Genomic DNA, 20659 nt, shown 5'->3' with positions numbered 1-20659 from the left:
TCTGGCCAGTTTGGACTCATTTACCAATGAATGTACAATACTATTTTTGCAACATTAGTAAATATTGTATCAATGCCATTTACAATATTTTGTAGAATAGGGAGAATTTACACAGAAAATGTTATTTTAAATAAGTCAGATAACACATGGCCCAATGCCAGAATACATTTTTGTATCAGGAACTTAATCCAAAAGAGACATAGTCCTTCAACATACTCCATTTTTGTTTTTTTATCGACCTTTTCAGGTAAAATAAAATTACATTTAAAATAGAAGCAATATGATAATTTGTTTTAAAGTCTGTTACAAAAGGTATAGTTTTGTTTGAATGTGAAATAGATACATGTTTCATTTATTTGCCTTAATCAGAAGGCAGCAATGGACATATAATGAATAACTTTCAGCACTATTCTTAATTTATTGTTGTCATATAACATTCATAAAAGTGATTAAATGTTTTTCTTTTTTGAACAATGCAAAGAAAACAACACAATTTAGTCAAGGCTATATACTGTATGCTACATGAATATTGCATATAACAATACATTCTTGTTTTTGAAGACTGACTTTATGTTGGAGATAATGATATCAGTAGCCCAAATCTGCTGCAAATTTCTAATTTGTTCATGTAGAATCCAATAGATGTCTTCTGGAGCACAAAATCTGCTGGACCACACAGCTCAGGTCCTTCTGTTGCAAATGATGAAACATCTACATTTAAAGAAGGGCATTCCCTATATAATATGTATTTTTAAAACATCGTATTTATTATAGGAAAGTGATTAGCCAAAAATCAAGCTTCTGAGTGTAAACATAAATGCTTAATGGTCTGTGTAAGACTAACACTAATATCTTTCTTTCAATTATTTTTTCTCAAGGTACACATGGCACTAACAACACATTAATTCTTATTCCCAAAATAGGTTTCAGAAATGTTCTTCCCTCCTGGAATTTTTGAAGAAGAAAGTCCATATTATAAATCTAGTTGTGTCAATTAAAGTATTAAAGGATCCCATAGTTACCTGCTTTAACCCACTCCCCTTGCTCTCTCCGCCACAAAATATCAGGTACGGAATTTATCCTCCAGCGACAGGCATGGTGGAATGGTAGATTATAAACCCAGCTACAAACTACTGAAGAAAAGTGCCTGGGGCATAGTTTAATCCTTCCCTATTCAGGAATACTGTAGCCCATAATGAAGTCATTTGTCTTTCTTGCTGGGCATGCTGCTGGCAAACAGTGAAATTGTTTGCCAACATTGTTCTGACAATTTTCTTGTGCAATTAACAAAGAAGCATAAATTTCTTTGGTGAAGCCATTGTCATTGCTATATTTGCATCTTGAAAAAGCTTCAGTTTCTGAATTATGGTTTGCTATGAGGCTTAAGTCACCAGAGCATTGTCAGTGGAAAATTTGGCAGTATCAGGGAAGTTATAGTAGAATTTGTCTAACACAGCATTCTGCAAAAAAGTTGCCTGGCAAAATATGTAGCAAATACTATTCTTAGATATGCTTTGATAGATACATTTCAAATTGTATAAATGAATTTATATTTCTGCTGCCAGAGTATTATATGGATTCGTGCTTCACCTTATGCTGTAGGTAGTTCTGTACATTTATATATTATTATTTGCACATTCATACCATACTCTCACAGACAGATATAATTGTTTCCAATTATATGTATATATCAGGGGTGGGTTCTATTTATCTTTACTACTGGTTCGCAAAGGGGCCGCACGTGTTATACACACACATACATATATACACATACATATACATATGTATACATACATATATAAACACATACACACACACACATACATATATACAGTGGTGGGATTCAGCCAGTTCGCATCTATTCGGGAGAACCGGTTATTAACTTTCTAAGCAGTTCAGAAAGTTCAGCTCTTATTTTGTTTTTTCCCACTTTACAGGGCTAATCCTGTAAGGAAGGCAGGAAGGAAACATTCTGGTGTTGTTTCTAGCCTAATCTTTATTGCCCTGCTTACAGAAACAGCTTTTCTGGTTAACCCTTATTACATTGTAACAGCTAAGGCATTACAACATGAGTGATGTTGAGTTGGCCACGCCCACACGGTCACATGACTACCGAGCTATGCCTACCTAGCTGGTCATTAGGACAGAGAACCGGTTGTTAAATTATTTAAATCCCACCACTGTGTGTGTGTGTGTGTGTGTGTGTGTGTGTGTGTGTATGCACACACACACACACAGAGAGAGAACATTTATAAATACAATATATCCTAAAGTTATATCATATTACTTTTCTTTCTATGTTCAGATGTTCCTTTGACTGCCCATTTGCTTGCTTAAACTCCTTGCTTTTTTGGGAGGTGGGTTGGAATCACAACAATTCCATCTAACCATCACTTACTCAGCCTTGAGAAACCCTCTTTTTTTCACCCATTCACTCATATATTTGTTTTACAATTCCAACCTTATTCATCCTCTCTATATGATCAGCCCATCTCAGCCCACTTTCATATTGTTTGCTCAGTTTTGTTTACCAGCTACATTTATTCAGTGTTCATTCATTCATTACATTTTTTTATCCTTTTGTCACATACACATACTTCTTAACTACCCAATTCTCTCTGTATTCAACTTTATTTTACATTTCTCCCGGGATAACCAGCTCTCATTTCCATATAACAAAGGGGATAAAAGCATGCTCCTACAGAGCTATTTTCACTTCTTTTGATAAACATTCATTCCTTACAAGGGGCCCTGTACCGTTCAGTTTCTTTCTACCAACATTTGTATGTTTTAAAGTTTCTCCATCCATATTGCCATATTTAGTAAACATTCTGCAAAGGTACACAATTTCATCTGTTCACTGCATTTTCCTTACCAAACACAATTGTTCTTTGATGGATTGATGTTCAAGTTCATATGCCTTGTTTTATCATGCAATTTAACACTTGCTGCAAATTATTCTGATATTTAGCCAACAAAATGATATTGTCTGCTTACAAAAATAAAATATTTATTTCTCCAGTCAAGACACCTCTAATGTCTCTTATACCTTCTTTTGGGGGTGTCTGCCTTCAAATTAGGGTTGACTCTTGGTGATGACCTGGATTAATCCCTACAGTTTTCTCTGTAAGACTTCAGAAATGGCTTGCCTACTACCTACTTACTAGGACTGAAAGAAAGGGACTGACTCAGAATCACCTAGCTGGGCTTTGTGCCTTAGGCAGGTTCTAGAATTTACGGTCCCCCCCCCCCACAAACACATGAAGGAATAAAAGAAATAGCAAACATCTTTGTCTTATTCTTTGCTCAGTGTTGAACCAATCACAAAACTTCCCATTTATTCTCAAACAGCCTTTATGACTATTGCAAACCGTTCTTATTGCATTCAACAACCAGCTTTTAATTCTCTGTTTGTGCCAGACTTTCTACAATTCAAGCCTATTTGCTTATATTATAGTTTCTGTAAATTAACAAATACACAAGTGAAAAACAAAACTTTGATCTTCACGCTTTCTGCTTTCTGGCATAAGAATACACTGCACTTTTCAAATTTTGTTCATTGTCATCGCTTATAACTTTTCAGTTGGAATCCTACCAAAACTCTTCCCCGAATAATCTTTATTTTTGCCTTTTTCCATCCATCTCCTGTATAGGAGAACGAAAACAGCATTCTCCCAGTCATCATGCACAGTTCTTCACATATGTTATATCACATAGTCACTCCATATTTTAACATTTGTCCAGTTGCACAATTTACAGCTGCTGTTGTTTTTTCCCCCCAACATACATTTATTTCATTTTCATTCTTTCTAGTTACTAGATACTAACATTTATAGCATGTTTCAATCCCACTCTACAACATACGATCACTCTGACACAAATTGCTGAAAACCTCCTATCATTTCCGCACTTAAGTTTTATCCCAAAACATTTTGTCATGTTTCCATTTTGTTGTCAGCTTCTTTAACCCTCTGTATCCATTTCTTCATCATTGCTTTGTATTTTTTCTGCCTCTTTTAATTTAAACCATTTTTCTCTGAGAATATCTTTTAAAACCTTTATCCATATATAATTTCATATTTCTATAATTCCTATTTTTGGAGCAATTGTTGTCTGACATGCAGTTTTCCCTCATCCAGACTTTTTTCGGTTCATGATTCTACCAAGCATCCTTTTCAAACTTCTCATTGGTATAACTTTGCATACTTCTGTGGCACTATGGAACATAATTAACTCTCTTCCAAGCAGCTCCCACATCTTCCTTCATTACATTGCCTTTCACTCATTAATCTTCCTTCAGTTGTTCTTTCTTTTAAATGTTTCCTCCATGTTCATTTTAACCTCAAGGTCCAGTCCTGACACTAGCAAAAAATGATATGCACATTCAGAAGTTCTCATTACACTTGTATGCCTCACTACTTTTTAAAATCTTTCATTATATAGTCAAATAATGCTTTTAGATTTGTATTGATTCCTTTGCTATGTGTACATATGGCTTGTGCTTGAATCACATATTTGAAATAAACATATTTTTCTTCTCAGCAGGTACTAACCAAACAATCACCATTCTTGGGTTTGTGAACATCAAATCATTTTTTCTTCACTTTGTCATTTTGATCCCATTCAGCCAATCAAATTGCATTCATGAATGATTGAGGGAGTCCTTGGAGCTAATATTTGATGCGGGAGTGGGATGGGTAGGCTAATAAAAAAATCTAGAATAGAAATATCATGTAATTTTGTCTTTCCAAAAGTGTGCTGTTATAATACTTAATATTTTATTTATTTATTATTTATTTATTATTTAAATTTGTATACCGCCCTTCTCCTGAAGGACTCAGGGCGGTGAAACAGCCAAAATTAAAATACATACAATATAAAATTTAAAATAATTTAAAAGCAGAATTAAATCGAATTGGCTTCCCAAAAATTAAAACCCATTACCCTTAAAATAACCCATTAAAATTTTAAGCCAGCACAGTTTGCTGAAATAGGAAGGTCTTCAAAGCTCGACGGAAGGTCCGGAGGTCCGGGATTAGTTGTATTCCTGGGGATAGCTTGTTCCAGACGGCGGGTGCCCCCACAGAGAAGGCTCTCCCCCTGGGGGTCGTCAGTCGACATTGCTTGACCGATGGCACCCTAAGGAGGCCCTCTCTGTGGGACCGAGTTGGCCGGTGGGAGGTTATCGGTGGCAGAAGGTGGTCTCATAAATAACCAGGCCCTAAGCCATGGAGCGCTTTAAAGGTGAGAACCAATACCTTGAAGGGCACCCGGAAGACCACCGGAAGCCAGTGCAGCTCGCGCAGGCAAGGTGTCACATGGGAGCGCCATGTCGCCCCCATAATTACCCGCGCGGCCGCATTCTGGACCAGCTGGAGCTTCCGAGTGCTCCTCAAGGGGAGCCCCATGTAGAGAGCATTGCAGTAGTCCAGGCGAGAGGTGACGAGGGCATGAGTGACCGTGCATAGGGAGTCCCGATCCAGAAAGGATTCCAAATTTTGCAATACAGTCCTTGACTTACAACAGTTCGTTTAGTGACTGTTCAAAATTACAATGGCACTGAAAAAAGTGAGCTGACTATTTTTCAAATGACTATTGTGGCATCCTCATGATCATGTCATCAAAATTCAGATGCTTGGCAGCTGACTCATATTTATGGCGGATGCAGGTCATGTGATCACCTTTTGCAACCAAGCAAAGTCAATGTATTATTAACTTAACAACTGTGGTGATTCATTTAACAACGGTGGCAAAAAAAGGCTGTAAAATGGAGCAAACCTCACTTAACAAATGTCTCGCCTAGCAACAGATATTTTGGCTCAATTGTGGTCCTAAGTCGAAGATCACCTGTAGTTTCTGACTTGCAACCATTCGTTTAGTGACTGTTCACAACAGCATCGGAAAAGTGACTTACAGCCAGTCCTCATGCTTAGGACTGTCATAGCATCCCTGTGGTGACATGATCAAAATTTGGGTTCTTGGGAACTGGCATGTATTTACAATAGTTGCAGTGCCCCGGAGTCACACAATCACCTTTTGTGACCTTCCAGCTGGCTTTTGACAAGCAAAGTCAGTGGGAAAATCTAGATTTGCTTAATGACCCTCCTGTACTGTGAGATTTATTTATTTATTTATTGCCGGTTGAAACATTTATATCCATTTTAGATAGCTAATAGAATAAAAACGCAATCTGCAGCCATCATCAAAGCAATTCAACAACATCACTTAACAAAATATTTTAAAAAAAGCCGACAGAATAGGTATTTCAAGCTATTATAAAAATTCAACATAATGGATAAGTCAGGCCAATTCTGCAGGAAAAAACAATCATACCATTTTACTTGTTTTCTAAGGATGAAATTTATTAAGCTGTATATTTCACATCCCTAATAGCACCAGTGAAAAGGCCCTATCCACCAAACAAAAAAGGGGATTCTTAATTTTCAAATTTTATAAATTTGAAATAATTTTTGAAAAATGTACTCCAGCAACCACTCTGCAGTCCTATAAAGACGAATAAAGTGATGTTGGTCAACCTTCCTAAAAACATGGGTATCTTTCCAAAATGGGTCCACTCAAGCTGACTTCATATTCAGAATTACTTGGGGAACGAACTATCTGAAATCCTTTTGCAGCTTTTGTAGACCAAAGGAGAGATGGCAGAGATGTCATTGTTTTTTCTTCTAAATCTGATTTTACCTAGCAGTATGTTCAGTAAAATCAGACTTAGAAGGAGGGTAAAATCTGCTAGGTAAAATCAGACTTAGAAGGAGAAATAATGACTCAAGAGATTTACAAGGAATTCCTGATAATCTACTAACTAATTGATTGCCACTTTTATTATGGACTGGCTGAAGTATACAGCTATCCATAAACTAATATACTGATTCTGTATTAGCCCAGAGTCCTGTTTCTTACAAGGGTCAGTTCTTGCGGTTATTTTAACCATTGATATGAAAAAACTAAAACTATTTCCTTAATTCTGTTAGTAAAATGCAGCTCTTATGTGTGCATATGTGTTCAGTAAAAAAATGACAATAAAGCTTATCACATCTGTAAAATCTATTTTAATATTCAATTATTCAAATCTGTTTGAATATTATTTCAAATCTAAATCTACTCTGCTGATTCTAATTAAAATCTGCTTTGGAGGTTGCCTAGTGCTGAGTAATTCAGAGGCCAGCACAAATAGAGAACATACTAGTTTGTATACTTTCTCTTTAAATTTCCTGAGGTATACTAAGATTGGACAAAGAGCTCCTTATCATTTTGTAGAGACTCAGCTTCCTGAATCAGCGGATTATTTTTTTTTCCCTCCTTCAAATTTCTTAAAACTCCGAGCCCTGTCAAAACAAAGATGGCTGGCAAATCCTAGGGACACAGCCGAGAGAGACAGACGGAGACAAAGAAGCCCCTCAGAAGGCAGACGGACTTATATTGCTTGCGGTTTTTTAGTACAGCTGGTTTCAGATGTGACGGCCTTGTACTGCAGTGGTTCCACTGCCAAAGCAGGACTGTCACAGCTGGTAGTACTTACTGTACTTGCGGGAAAGTATGTGATTCATTACTTGGAACCGTATGTTTTTCACCAGTTCTGGTTGTGTTTTTGTTAGGATGTGGTAAAAGCATAAGCAGGGGGTGAAGGGACAATGGAAATATGTGACTTGTTAAACATTGGCCTCCACTACTTCTTAGCTAGATAGTATACTGTGAAAATTCCACAAGACTTATAAGACAAATGACTTAATCGTTACTATTATTTTTTAGAAGTGTCCATTTAGTTGTAAGTGATAAAAATTATCAGGACAACATATTTTCCCTCCCTTCTTTCTTTGTCTCTATGGAGAACTCCAGCAGGGGAGGGAGGAGAGAAAATTGTTTTAAAAAGCAAGCTGGCCTGATATTTATTATATAAACTGTTAGAGAAGGAAGGTAACAAGATTTTCAGTATCTTATATTTTATTAAAATATTCCTATTCTGCCTTTCTAACCCCAGACAACATTCTCAAGACTGTTTGAAAAGCAAATTAATCTTTCTAAAGAATTATTGTAGTTCTCTCTTTTTTTTAAAAAAAAAGTCTCTCTTTCTATGCACGGATATTATTCATTGGCAGATGACAAGGCTATTACCTAAAGTAGTGGTTTCATTTGTTCAAAGGTGTGTCAGGAGCAAAGTAAGGAATGTGCCAAAAATGCTGTGAATCCAAAAACTCTACAATCACACCCTTCATGTTTGCAGTGGAAGGAAAGATCTTAAAACAAATACAGAAAATTTGAAAGAGATACAGAGTTCTCTTATAGCCTGACAGTGTTAGCTAGATAAAATGTCAGATAATCAAGTGATTGTTATATTAGGCCTTTACTATACAATTTTTTTTTCCTAGCACATTTTGCAGGCAAAGTTTCTTAAAAGCAGTTGAAAAATAATAACACTGAAAAGACATCCCATTAAAAATAAATCTTTTAAATGACGGCAACAATGAGAACCTAAAAATAAAATCTGGAATAAATTTTTTTATTGTGAAAGGTTTCTCTGTTCATTCAGCCAGCTTCTTTGTCCCACTAGAACTGTACTCAGAGCTATACAATAAACGAAAATGTAGGGGATTTCATAGTAAGCGGTCTGAAAATATATGAATTCATATTTATCAAAAGAAAAGAGAATGATTACATATTAAGAGTATCCCTTTGTTCCATAGATATGAGGTAGGAATGTCAGTAGAAATAAAACTATGTTGAATGTACTGGTACATTAAGACATATATTTATGTCTTAAATATAAGACATAAGATCAAAAATTAATGAATGATGCATGACCGTGGATTGAATACAAAAGTACGGTAGTTCTTTGGGTCATTTATTTATATAATTATGAGTTTTACATAGTCATCCATTTTACATACATAATCCTAGGTAGTACACAAAGACAGCACTTAAAATAAAAGAAAACAGTAAAAGCAACATCCATATAGAGAGATTGAATTAAGATTAAATTGAAAATAAACTCAAAGTAGTGCAAGATGTGGAGAGACCTGGCCCATAGAATCACTAAGAGTCAGACATGACTGAATGGATATGATGATAATATTATCAACATATGAATGAATGGTTTGAGTAGAAGGGAAGTTGTGGTTTGATTAAGCTCATGTAAAATGATAGATTGATGGATGGATGGATGGATGGATGGATGGATGGATGGATGGATAGATAGATAGATAGATAGATAGATAGATAGATAGATAGGGAGCGGAAGCGCGAGAGGGAGAGGGGGAGGGAGATGGGTGTTGAGAAATTTAAAGCCAAAGAAGGGCAATGTGTAAATTAGTATATGAGCCTGGTAGAAGAAAGGATGGTTTGGGAATGAACTAGTTTTAGTTAGCTATGCTCTGTCTTAATTCTATTTCTACATTTAGCATATCACTGCTTACCCCCAAAGGGAATAATTTGATGGATATGTATGTACGTAGGAGATTTCAACAAAAGATATACATTTCCTGGCACCACATCAAATAAGAACTGAATTAGTTGGCAGCCATTAATATTCCTTTTTTTTTCTTTTCTTTTTTAAAAAATCCAGCATACTCCTTTCCATGACAGTAGATTAAAACTGGTCTGCACTCTCAAGGGAGTATTATGGCTACACCTGATTATGCCACCCACTAGGTTGGCTACTACTATTCTACAGCATAATCCTACACTATATAAATCCAACTCTGTTCAGTATGATTTAACTCTGGATCGGTTTAAGACACAGAGCATAAATTTATGGCAACCGCCTGATTTTTTAAAAAAGCTAAACATGTTAATTAGCTGCAAATGACCTTTTTTTTGGTATCATTATCACAAACATTTTTCAGTAAGATCTTTTTTAGTTGGCAAAGTTTTGAATCTTAAATAAACTGAATCTCTGACAAGAACAAGAAAAGCCCCAGTCCTCCCTACTTACTGTTTTAAGTAGCATTTTAAAAAATCCCTGAAGAAGCTATTAGGATGACTTGTGGCGTTGTACTTCAGTATATATTCTATCCAGTGTCATTACTGTTTTCCTGGATAAGGATTAAGGGAAAAAAGAAAGTTACACCTAGAAATATACTTTATATATATATTTTTAGCAAACAGCAAAGCACAACAAAGGGACATGCAGTGCCTGGGAAACAAGAGAGTATCGGTGGTCTAGTTTTATTTAAGAAAAAAGAATTCCTGGAACAGAATTTCAGTTCGTACAACCTTGTCTCATATCCCTCTTTTCCCCATCACAGTTGTTGCCTGGGTTGAAATAACGATGGACGTCTGCATGATCAAAAGTTACACTCAGTCTCCTGATTATAGTCACAGAAGTTCTCAGCTGTAGGTATATGTGCAGAAGAGGATAAAACAGATCACTGTATTGTGTCTGGAGGCAATACAATCATACCACTTTTTTTCCTCTGTGTGTGTGTGTGTGTGTGTGTGTGTGTGTGTGTGTGTGTGTGTGTGTAAGCTACATTTTCTTTAAAAGTAATTTACTTTAAAATAAGTATATTTAATAGGTATCAGTTGCTTTTCATTTCATAGGTTTTACACCTTCACCATGCATTGTTTTTGTTTGTTTTCTAATCCTTATTTCACAATATTTTATCAGTCAAAGTTCTGTTGATACAAAGGACACACATAGTTTTAACACGTAGAGTGGAATCGAGGTGAAATTTTATAGCGGAATAGCGGAAATTTTGAGTAGTTCGGAGAACCGGCAAATATCACCTCTGGCTGGTCTCAGAGTCGGGTGGGAATGGAGATTTTGCAATATCCTTCCCCCAGGAGTGGGGAGGGAATGGGGATTTTGCAGTATTCTTCCCTTGCCACGCCCACAAAGCCACACCACGCCACCAAGCCACGCCCACAGAACCAGTAGTAAAAAAATTTGAATTCCACCGAGTGGAATTGTATAATCTCCTTTTAAAAACAAATTATATGGATTATTATTATTATTATTATTATTATTATTATTATTATTATTATTATTATTTTATTTCTATACCGCCCTTCTCCTGCGGGACTCAGGGCGGTGTACAGCCAAGATAAAACATTGCATATAAAATTTAAAAACAATTTAAAAAACAATTAAATAATTTCGGCCCAAAATATTAAAAACAGCCCAATTAAAACCAAATTCAATTAAAACTGAGAGGATGGGATCAAGCCAGCCCAGCTAGATGGAATAGGTGTGTTTTCAGGGCCCGACGAAAAGTCCGGAGGTCTGATATCGTGCGTATCTCAGGGGGTAGGTCATTCCAGAGGGCGGGTGCTGCCACAGAGAAGGCTCTCCCCCTGGGGGTCGCCAGCCGACACTGTCTGGCCAACGGCACCCTGAGGAGGCCCTCTGTGCGAGCGAACCGGTCGGTGGGAGGCTATTGGCGGCAGAAGGCGGTCTCGCAGATAATTAATCTTTTTAATCATCTTTCTGAGAACAGAAAGAAACATCTAGCAGAGTCTGCTAGATGTCTAGTATTTTTTAATCTGTTTATCTGACACTAGTAATAGTACACTTATATATCGCTTCATAGTGCTTTACAGCCCTCTGTAAGAAGTTTTCAGAGTCAGCATATTGCCCCCAACAATCTGGGCCCTCATTTTACCGATCTCAGAAGGATGGAAGTCTGGGTCAACCTTGAGCCGGAGAGGATTGACCTCCTGGTAGTGATCTGAATTAGCCTGCAATACTGCATTCTAACCAGTGGTGGGATTCAAATTTTTTTACTACTGGTTCTGTGGGTGTGGCTTCGTGGGCATGGCATGGCTTGGTGGGCATGCTTGGTGGGCATGGTAGGGGAAGGATACTGTAAAATCTCCATTCCCACCCCACTCCAGGAGAAGATTACTGCAAAATCCCCATTTCTTCCTGATCAGCTGGGACTCGGGAGGCAGAGAATAGATGGTGGTGGGGCCAGCCAGAGGTGGTATTTACCGGTTCTCTGAACTACTCAAAATTTCCGCTACTGATTCTCCAGAACTGCTCAGAACCTGCTGAATACCACCTCTGATTCTAACCACAGTTCCATCATAGACAGTAAAGACTCCATTCTATCTGTTACATTTCAGAAAACCTAAACTAGTTAATGCCTCATGTATTAGTTTCAACCCAAAATGATTTTAGTTGGTTGTGCCTGAACCAAAAAAATTGATTAGGCAGATATGCTCCATTCTGTTACATTTTGAAGGAGGAACTGTTGAATCTAATGGTGAAAGGATGATGTGAGGCGTAGTAATTTGGCCCTAATAATCAGCTATATTTGCATTCCAGAACTCTGTATGCTTTCATAAGGAACGTTCACACAGCTGTTGAGAAAAAGGCAGGAATGGAAAGTATATGTAAAAATGTGTAAAAAACAAAGCTCTGTTGACCTGTTGAGCAAAGAAGAGTGTATTTGAAGCATGCACGAAAACATTAATTTGTATAGTTTGATTATTAGCATCAGATAATACTTCTTTAATCCCATTAAATTAGGCATTTTTTTTCTACATTTGAGATATTGTGAGAGAAATTATGGTTAATTACTAATTGGCTCATAACCATACATTGGGTATCAATGTATCAAAAGAATTGTCAAGGCAGGTGGCCTTTCCCAGCTGGAGATTTCACTCTGTCCTGAGGAAAATATAGAAAGGAAACAGATTAAATTACAATTATGTCAGGTCTAAATAGTTCTGGTTGAGGGACAAAAAGATAATTTGCTAGAATTTGAAGAACTATTAACTAATTGTCTACATTTGTGACACTTGACATTTGTGAAATTTTTAGTCTTTGGTTCATACAGCAGAATCCAATAAGGGAACATAAGCTTAATTCTGCTTACTTATAAATATTATTTAAGATAATTACCTGGATCTAATCTAATGTATAACAGAGAACTTCCAGATAATTTTGAAAGATGCCCAGAAGTACTGATAGTTCTATTCAGCTAGCCAAAGTAGTGAGGAGATATTGTTAGATTTCCCTTTTATTTATTTTAAACCCTTACGCTTGCATATATATCTAATGTTGAGTAATGAAAAAAAAAAACTTTTACTTTAAACTTCGTGCTTGTGCTTTGGAGGGAGTTCACTTTGAAATAAACTCTGATAAATGCTGGCTAGGAAACATAAGATTTAGTTTGGTGGACTTGCAGCTTTTTAGTCTTCTCTTGTGCTATGGGAATATCCTACACATAAGCAAAAAATCAATTCAAGGCAACAAAAAATAGGCAATAATAACAGTCGCCTACAAGTTGTTAAAAAAATAAATTACTAGGGTGACAAGAAGCAGTAGATGCTTGAATGGAATTATGCAGGGGGAAAAAGATCTGTTTGCAAAAACTGGAAGCTAATTGGAATGCTTTGCTTATTACATTATGTCATGGCTAAAATAAAATTATTTCATCAGCAACTGCCTGTTTAAGTTTTGAGTATATAGTTAAAATTGAAATGAAAAAAAAAACAGCTTTGGTTTTGGTATGCCTTGCTCTAAATATCAGTGTTTTTCAAAAATGGTCCCTTGACCATTTTAAGATGTAAAGACTTCAACTCCCAAGAATTTTCCAGCAGGTTTACGTTTATATTTTTCATCAGCTGAATGCCTATAGAGGTCATTCACATTGTATATTGTGATACTAACTTCTGAGGAATTTATTTATACAATTTATACAGGTAGTCCTTAACGTACAACTGATTATTTAATGATGACCCGAAGCTTCAGCAGACTTTGGTAAGCTACTTACCACCTGTGCTCGAAGTTGTAATTGTCAGTATGTCATGTGGTTGCATTCTGGGCAGTTGGCAACCAGCTCACATGTATGACCATTTGCAGCTTCTTGCAGTCACATGATTGGAATTTGTGACATTTTTGCTAGTTTCTGGGGTCTTTTGCTAATTTCCAGCAAAAAAAATCACCCGTTCATAAGAACAGATTTGTTTAACAACCACATGGTTTGATTTACGACAATGGTGACTTCCTTTACCATTGTTGTAAAAATGGTTGTAAATCAAGTCTGGCCACATGGTACCTCGACTTGCAACCGCAACAACTTACAATTGAAAAAGACTGTAAAGTCTGAGCCAGCTAGTTAACCTGTTCCAATCGCTGTCTCTCACCCCAATGCACCTCACAGGGTTGTTGTGGAGAAATAAGAGGAAGGCATATCAGGTATGTTCACTTCTTTGAGTTATTTATAAGAATAATAAAGGCAGGAGATATATAGATGTATGTATGTATGTATGTATGTATGTATGTATGTATGTATGTATGTATTTCGCAAACATTATTTTTACATATTACAACATTTTTGCTCCCCTGGGCCACATTGAGTAAAGAGGAATAGCCTTAGGCTGCATATAAAATATATCATATAGTTAATGTATATAAATGCACATAATATTGTTAAAAGGTTATGATCTTATGTAGCTGCCTACCTCACAAAGGAAACTCTGGGAGGTATACACAAAGTTTAATGCAAAGAAGCAAAATAACATAATTCATAAAATCAATTGTACAGAGCCTAATATAACACAACTGGAGTCAAGAATCTACTCCTATTGAATCACTAAATGAAACAGTCAAACATCAAAGCTTGCGTAACCTCCCAGTTCAAATCCCTGTGAGAGCACCCAGATTTTAATGCCTTGGAAAAAGCCAACATGGTGAGGCTAACCAGATTGCCAGGAGGATACGGTTCTACAGGGCAGGCACAGCAACAGAAAAAGTGATGATTCTTTGGTCCCATAAGATGTCATTACCAGGAGGTGGGACCTTGAGCATACCAATGGTGCTAGTTCTATTGATCGATGCATGTTGCCACACTTTTAAAGTTCTGATTACTGATTTACATTTTATTCTGATCTCCTGTTTTCCTACTATGTTTTGAGCGTTGCAGAGTGAACCTGTGAAAGCTAGTAATGCGGCCCACAAGATCCTTTTATAACCTTTTAACATTATTATATGCATTTATATACATTAACTATATTGTATATTCTATATGCAGCCTAGGACGATTCCTTTTTACTCAATATGGCCCAGGGAAGCAAAAAAGCTGTAACATGTAAAAATAATGTTTATGAAATGATAATAGCTTGATTCATTTATATTTCTGATCAATGAATTGTCCATTCAAATCCACTGAATTTACAATTTTAAAAAAATGTGAACAATAGATTAATGCCATTTATTAATATGCATGTTCATACATAAAAAAAATGACTGGGCTATTTAAGCTATGACAATATATTTAACAAATATTGCTTTTATTTATACTGGAAAGAATAAGGCACTTAACTTACTATGTATCTGTAATTATAGTACTATTTTTATATCCTTTTGGCTGAAATTCAAGAAAAAATTGTAAATTTAAATAACAAAATTATTGGGACACATGTTCACCATCATTTTTTAAAAGACATTTGAGATTTCCTGTGATAACATTTTGTCAGTCCAAAAAATATTTTGAGGATAGATAGATAGATAGATAGATAGATAGATAGATAGATAGATAGATAAATTATGCACATAGTATAAGTAGGATCTGAATTTTTCTGTACTATTTGAAATACACTGAAAGACTGTAGCATCCAATTATATTAGATATTTCCTTTGCTCCTACATTTAAATTAATATTAGTAATGATTTGGCTTTTACCTCTCTGGTTAATACTGTACTAGTTCTGATATTATAAACACATGGATAAGTGCACACTCACTCATAGAAAAAAACTGAGCCATTTGTCTTTTGAAGGGGAGGAAAAAAAACCCTTTTCTACTTTTTATATCTTAACCACCAGCACATTTCAGATGGTGCTTGGGATGAGAAGAGCATTATCATTTACTCCTTTAGAGGGTGAAGGCAAATGAGTCTGGTGTTTGGCTGTCCACCATCTGTGTAAGGAATTCACAATCCCAGACAAAAGAAATTGGCAAAGTCTTCTTTCTGTCTGTTCTCCAGAGCCTCCAGATAGCCATAAAACACCTGGACAAAATCAGCAGGTGATGGCAAGGGAAAGAGAATGATCAGTCACAGGCATTGTTGAATCCTTTGAACATTACTTACAGCCTAGACACTGCTGTCACCAGGCACAGTTTGATGTTGCGATAAGATTTTTCTCTCTTTCCCATTCTCCCCTTGACCCCTTCCTAGAAGTGCTTTATTCACTGGCCATGTGACAACCAAGAGAGCTAGATGTAAAGGTGGACAAGAAATGCAAAGAATAATTTTTCTCATGTTGCAATAGTTATCTTGCCTGGTAGGTTTAAATTTTAGAGTTTAGGTTTAGAGTTTCTATCTCCATTCTATCTAACTAATGTAGCAGATGGCAAAAGCCCTTATCAGGTTCAAGCAAATATATCCTCACCATACCCTTTCACTGATATATTGCCTTCGGAAAGAGGTGTTTTGTCTTTTTAGTGTGCTTTCTTTTCTTTTACTTTCTTTTGCTTTAATAACCAAGTTTTTTTCTTTGGAGTTGACCAGAGAGTAAAGGATGTTCTTTATCATAGTTATAATTTACCTCTAACTGCCCTTTTTGTCCTTAACCCAATTTTAATATTCATAAGGTTGTCGCTCTCTGTATTTTGGAGAATTTGGAGCAGATATTTGATTGTGAGGTTTAGAAGGCTAATAAATCAAAATGAGATTCTCATAATATAGCTCTGGCTTTATGATGACTGTATAGTTTTGTTTTGTTTTTTGCATAGAGTGTTGTTTATTGGTCAATTCATTTATGCGGTTTGGTTGGGGAAAATGCACAATGGGTGAGCTGGAAATAAGAAACAGACAACAAAATTATAGGATAAACTTTTGATTAACAGTGCAATCTATGCATACTCAGAATTAAGTTCCAATTGAATTCTGTGGGATTTAATTTCTTCTATGTGGGTAGGACAACATTTAATTACATTGCAACTGAAATTAGCAGGGCTGTTGCCCTTAAGTGATTAAGCTTGTTGGTTTGATGTTACATTCCCCTACTAAACCATAAGAAAACACTTGCAATACTTCTTTTTAAAAATGTTACCGTGTTTCCCCGAAAATAAGCCCGATTGTGCTTATTATCAGGGGATGTCTTATTTTGGGGGAAACAGGGTATTAGTTTTATGCTAGTCTGCTACCAAAATAAAATAAAAACAATCAGATAAGCCTAAATATATATACCGTAGTGTATTGTATCAAACGTTTGCATTGTTTTCCCTGTATCAGAAATGAAAGTTTTACTCTCATTACCCGTAATTCTGTGCTATATATTAATTTCAGGACTAAGTTACAGGACTATTCCAAGCCAGTTTGGGTTACATTTTTAAGCCATCAATAGGAGATCTTTTGGAGTTTATAGCATACTTATTTATCTTTTAACTCTTTCAATTATTTTAATATTTATCATTTTAAATATTTCAATTTTTTTTATTGTTCTTAATTTACTTCTGTAAGCCAATTGGTTCTTTCAACAGTTGGCATCAAAATATTGTGTAATAAATCATTTATTATATTATTTAGATACATTAATACAATAGAAATATATACTTTTGTAGAAATAAGTTATATCTATTTGTCTTATGTGTTAAGAAAGGATCTTTTAGGATTGCTACTTCTAACCAAGGTTAAAAAGTTTGGAATTTAACCGCATTTGGATCTGCAGCCAGATATATTGATTGAAGAAACTGAAGAACAAGGCTTAAATCCAGAAACTTTATTCTAGATATCTTCTGTTCATTGTGGAGCTGTCTTATAACCACACTAGAATATTATTTAAGAAAGGAAAACTACTAATAGTTCTTCCTGCAAGTTGGGAACATACAAAATGCCTTTGAGTTTCCCTGATAAAGCTCTTGTTCATGCTATGCAGTGGTGGTGTTCAGCTGGTTCTATCCAGTTCAGGTGAACTGGTAGCAGCGGCTGCTGGAGGCTCCGCCCACTTGCCCAGTGACAACATCATGTCCTGTTTTTGGTACTCTGCGAATGTGCAGAGGAGTTGCGCGCAAGCGAGGCGAGCATGTGAGCGCGCTCACATTTGCGAACTGGTAGCAAAGGTAAGTCAATACCACCACTGATGCTATTCCTTATTGGTATTCTGCTTATGGTCTTCATCATGAACTAAACTTGGGTATCGTGAGTTGATGCAGAAAGCAGGGTGGTAAAGAGAAGGAAAAGAAAGTACACAAGAGAGAATTTTCCAAGGAATTAAAACTAGCAGCATAATCTATTTAGTGCTGATATTTATATAAGTAAAAGTTTCCTGTTGAAATTTAAAGTATAGTTTACCCTTCATTGCAAAAACCTTGATCATCTGAAATTCTACAGGCTATAAATCAAAGCTATTACTTTTAATTATTCTTTTTTTTTCTATTGTCAAGATGTGAAGAGAGAAGTTACCAGTATTATCCTAATTAATTCTTACTCTATTTCTCTCTATATATCCCAGTATAACTACCAAAATATAATAGAAGAAAAAACAATGATAAAACAGTTAAGAAAAAAAATTAACAGGTGATAGTGATTAAAATGAACTAAATCTAATGAAAAAAGGGATTCATATATTTTACTTATATGTGGTCTGATGATAATTTTGAAGCTTAAACCTGTAGGCTAACTCACAAATATGTGGGTTTACTATTCTATTTTTCCATTTGAATATTTAAACATCGACATTAATATGTTTCATGAAAGATTATCATGGCAGATTATTTTGTATTGCTTGGTAATTTATTAAAATCATTTTATCAATGGGGGCATGTTAGATAAGATGTCATTTTTTAAAAGCTCTTAAGTGTTAAGAGACACTTAGGATATATTACACTTGAATACATTCAGAAATATGATTAATTCACTTGTAGGCTGTATTTGATATGCATGACAGTTTACAACTTGACTGCTTTAACCTTCGCTATTATTATGAAAACATGTATTTGGAACCAAGTTCTATCTATTTCAGTAGTCTAAAAATCTAGTGTTGATGATGCCTGGAGGTATGGAATAAGATTGTCAGGGACTACTAATAAGGGTAACTGCGTTAATAATTCTAGTTACTAACGCAGTGGTTCTAATATCAGTGTGATATTAGATTGAAATACCAGTGTGTGTGATTCTAATATTAGTGACCATTGTTGGAGAACATGAATATATGAAGACAGTGGAAGGGGTTAATGTTGTACACTGCTTGTGTCTGTAGCAGTGGTGAGTTGCCCCCGGTTTGGACCAGTTCGCAAGAACTGGTAATAAAACCAGTGGGAGGCCCTGCCCACTACCCCAGATGTCATCATCGGCGATCTATGCATGCGTAGAAGCTTCTGCACAGAAGCAAGGCACGGGCACGAGCGAAGCAAGGGCGCATATGTGATCCTGTTGCGAACTGGTAGTAAAGGTAAGTAGAACCCGCCCCTGGTCTGTAGGTTTATGGTTTGCCATAGTGAAAGTGGAATATTGAAATAAACATTGTATGAATGTTCTTTGGTTATTCAGAATACTATCTGCTCAGTAGGACCAGTGGTAGTATTCAGCCGGTTCGAACCAGTTCAGGCAAACAGGTAGCAGAGATCACGGGTGGACCCACCGCCCCGCCGTCCTATTTAGCCACATTTTGGAAGCCAGGCGCATGTGCAGAAGGCATGCGTGGCAAACCGGTGGTAGCAACATGTGAAACCCACTTCTGAGTAGGACAATACATTTTAGAAGTAGGTTTGTATGTGATTTGAAGTACAGGCATGCACGCAGCCACACCAAACTATCATGAAGAAGTCCTGTTAAGTCCGCTGAAGTGAATGAGATCTATGAATGAGATCTGTAGGAGAACATTGGCTATTGGTTTGTTTGTGCTGGAAATTTTATGCTTCTAGCGTATTATACCTCTTTTTGAAACTGAACTCTTGATTACTCCGTTTAATACCATGGAGCTGAGTCTAGAAACAGCAAATAGGCCATCTGCATAAATAAGGAATAATCAACACATTCGGATGGATATTTCTCCTCCTTGAAAAGTATACAGTTTAACAGCACTTCTAAAACCATTACTGTCACTAGAGGCAATAGCTAGTGGCCTTAGGGGCAAGGATCTCATCATTCCAGGCTAATCTACCATCTAGAATGGACGTAACCTCCTATTAGTTATACTGTATATGCTCTGGTAATTCTTCAATAGATTACTGAACATATTGTATATGGAACTATCATTAAAGATAGTTTGGAAACTTTGCCAGCATATCAACTTTAGTCTCACTTGCTTCCAATGAACAACTAGTCAGATATAGATAGCAATGTCAGCAGTAAATAATAATTCTCTGCTCCTCAATTTAATTGTTAGAAGCATAGTAATATGTAGCTACGTTATGGTATTCCTTCAAAGGTGCATAGACCTCGGCTAGATTGGTGATGAAGCAGCTGCTGCTTTAACTTGGTAATAGCTCTGGTGGAAGATAAACACCTGAGAAAACCCTCAATAGTATTTGTGCTGATAATCTCAATGCTGTTCAAGCATTCTGAATGATGCACACTGTCCTGATATTTCGCTTAACAAGTAAAAACTAGTCAGAAATTATCAGCAATGAGGTCAATAAAGTTTTACAGAATAACGTAGTTAGAAGGGACCTTAGAAAATATTTGCTGCGAACTCTACGTTGGCATGAGGAAGGGCATCCAGCCAGTAAATGCTCAGCTCCATTCAGTCACCCC

The 20659-nt window shown here is 36.2% G+C and overlaps 1 protein-coding gene and 1 long non-coding RNA gene across 7 annotated transcripts in view; one reads left to right on the top strand and one right to left on the bottom strand.

Annotated features, from left to right (window-relative positions):
* The window catches only part of BNC2 (basonuclin zinc finger protein 2), a 437236-nt gene that overhangs the window by 234234 nt on the left and 182343 nt on the right, over positions 1-20659 (top strand). The window lies entirely within an intron of this gene.
* On the bottom strand, positions 332-3150 carry LOC117661523 (uncharacterized). The gene is made up of 2 exons (XR_004590036.3): positions 3050-3150; positions 332-711 (listed from the first exon to the last, which is right to left on the bottom strand). It is a non-coding gene; the product is annotated as an uncharacterized LOC117661523 (long non-coding RNA).

This window comes from Pantherophis guttatus, chromosome 2, assembly GCF_059756535.1.
Source record: "Pantherophis guttatus breed Tessera chromosome 2, ASM5975653v1, whole genome shotgun sequence".
In the NCBI taxonomy this organism is placed as follows: Eukaryota; Metazoa; Chordata; class Lepidosauria; order Squamata; family Colubridae; genus Pantherophis; species Pantherophis guttatus.
The sequence above is the reverse complement of the archived record's forward strand: the minus strand, read 5'-3'. Positions and strand labels throughout refer to the sequence as shown.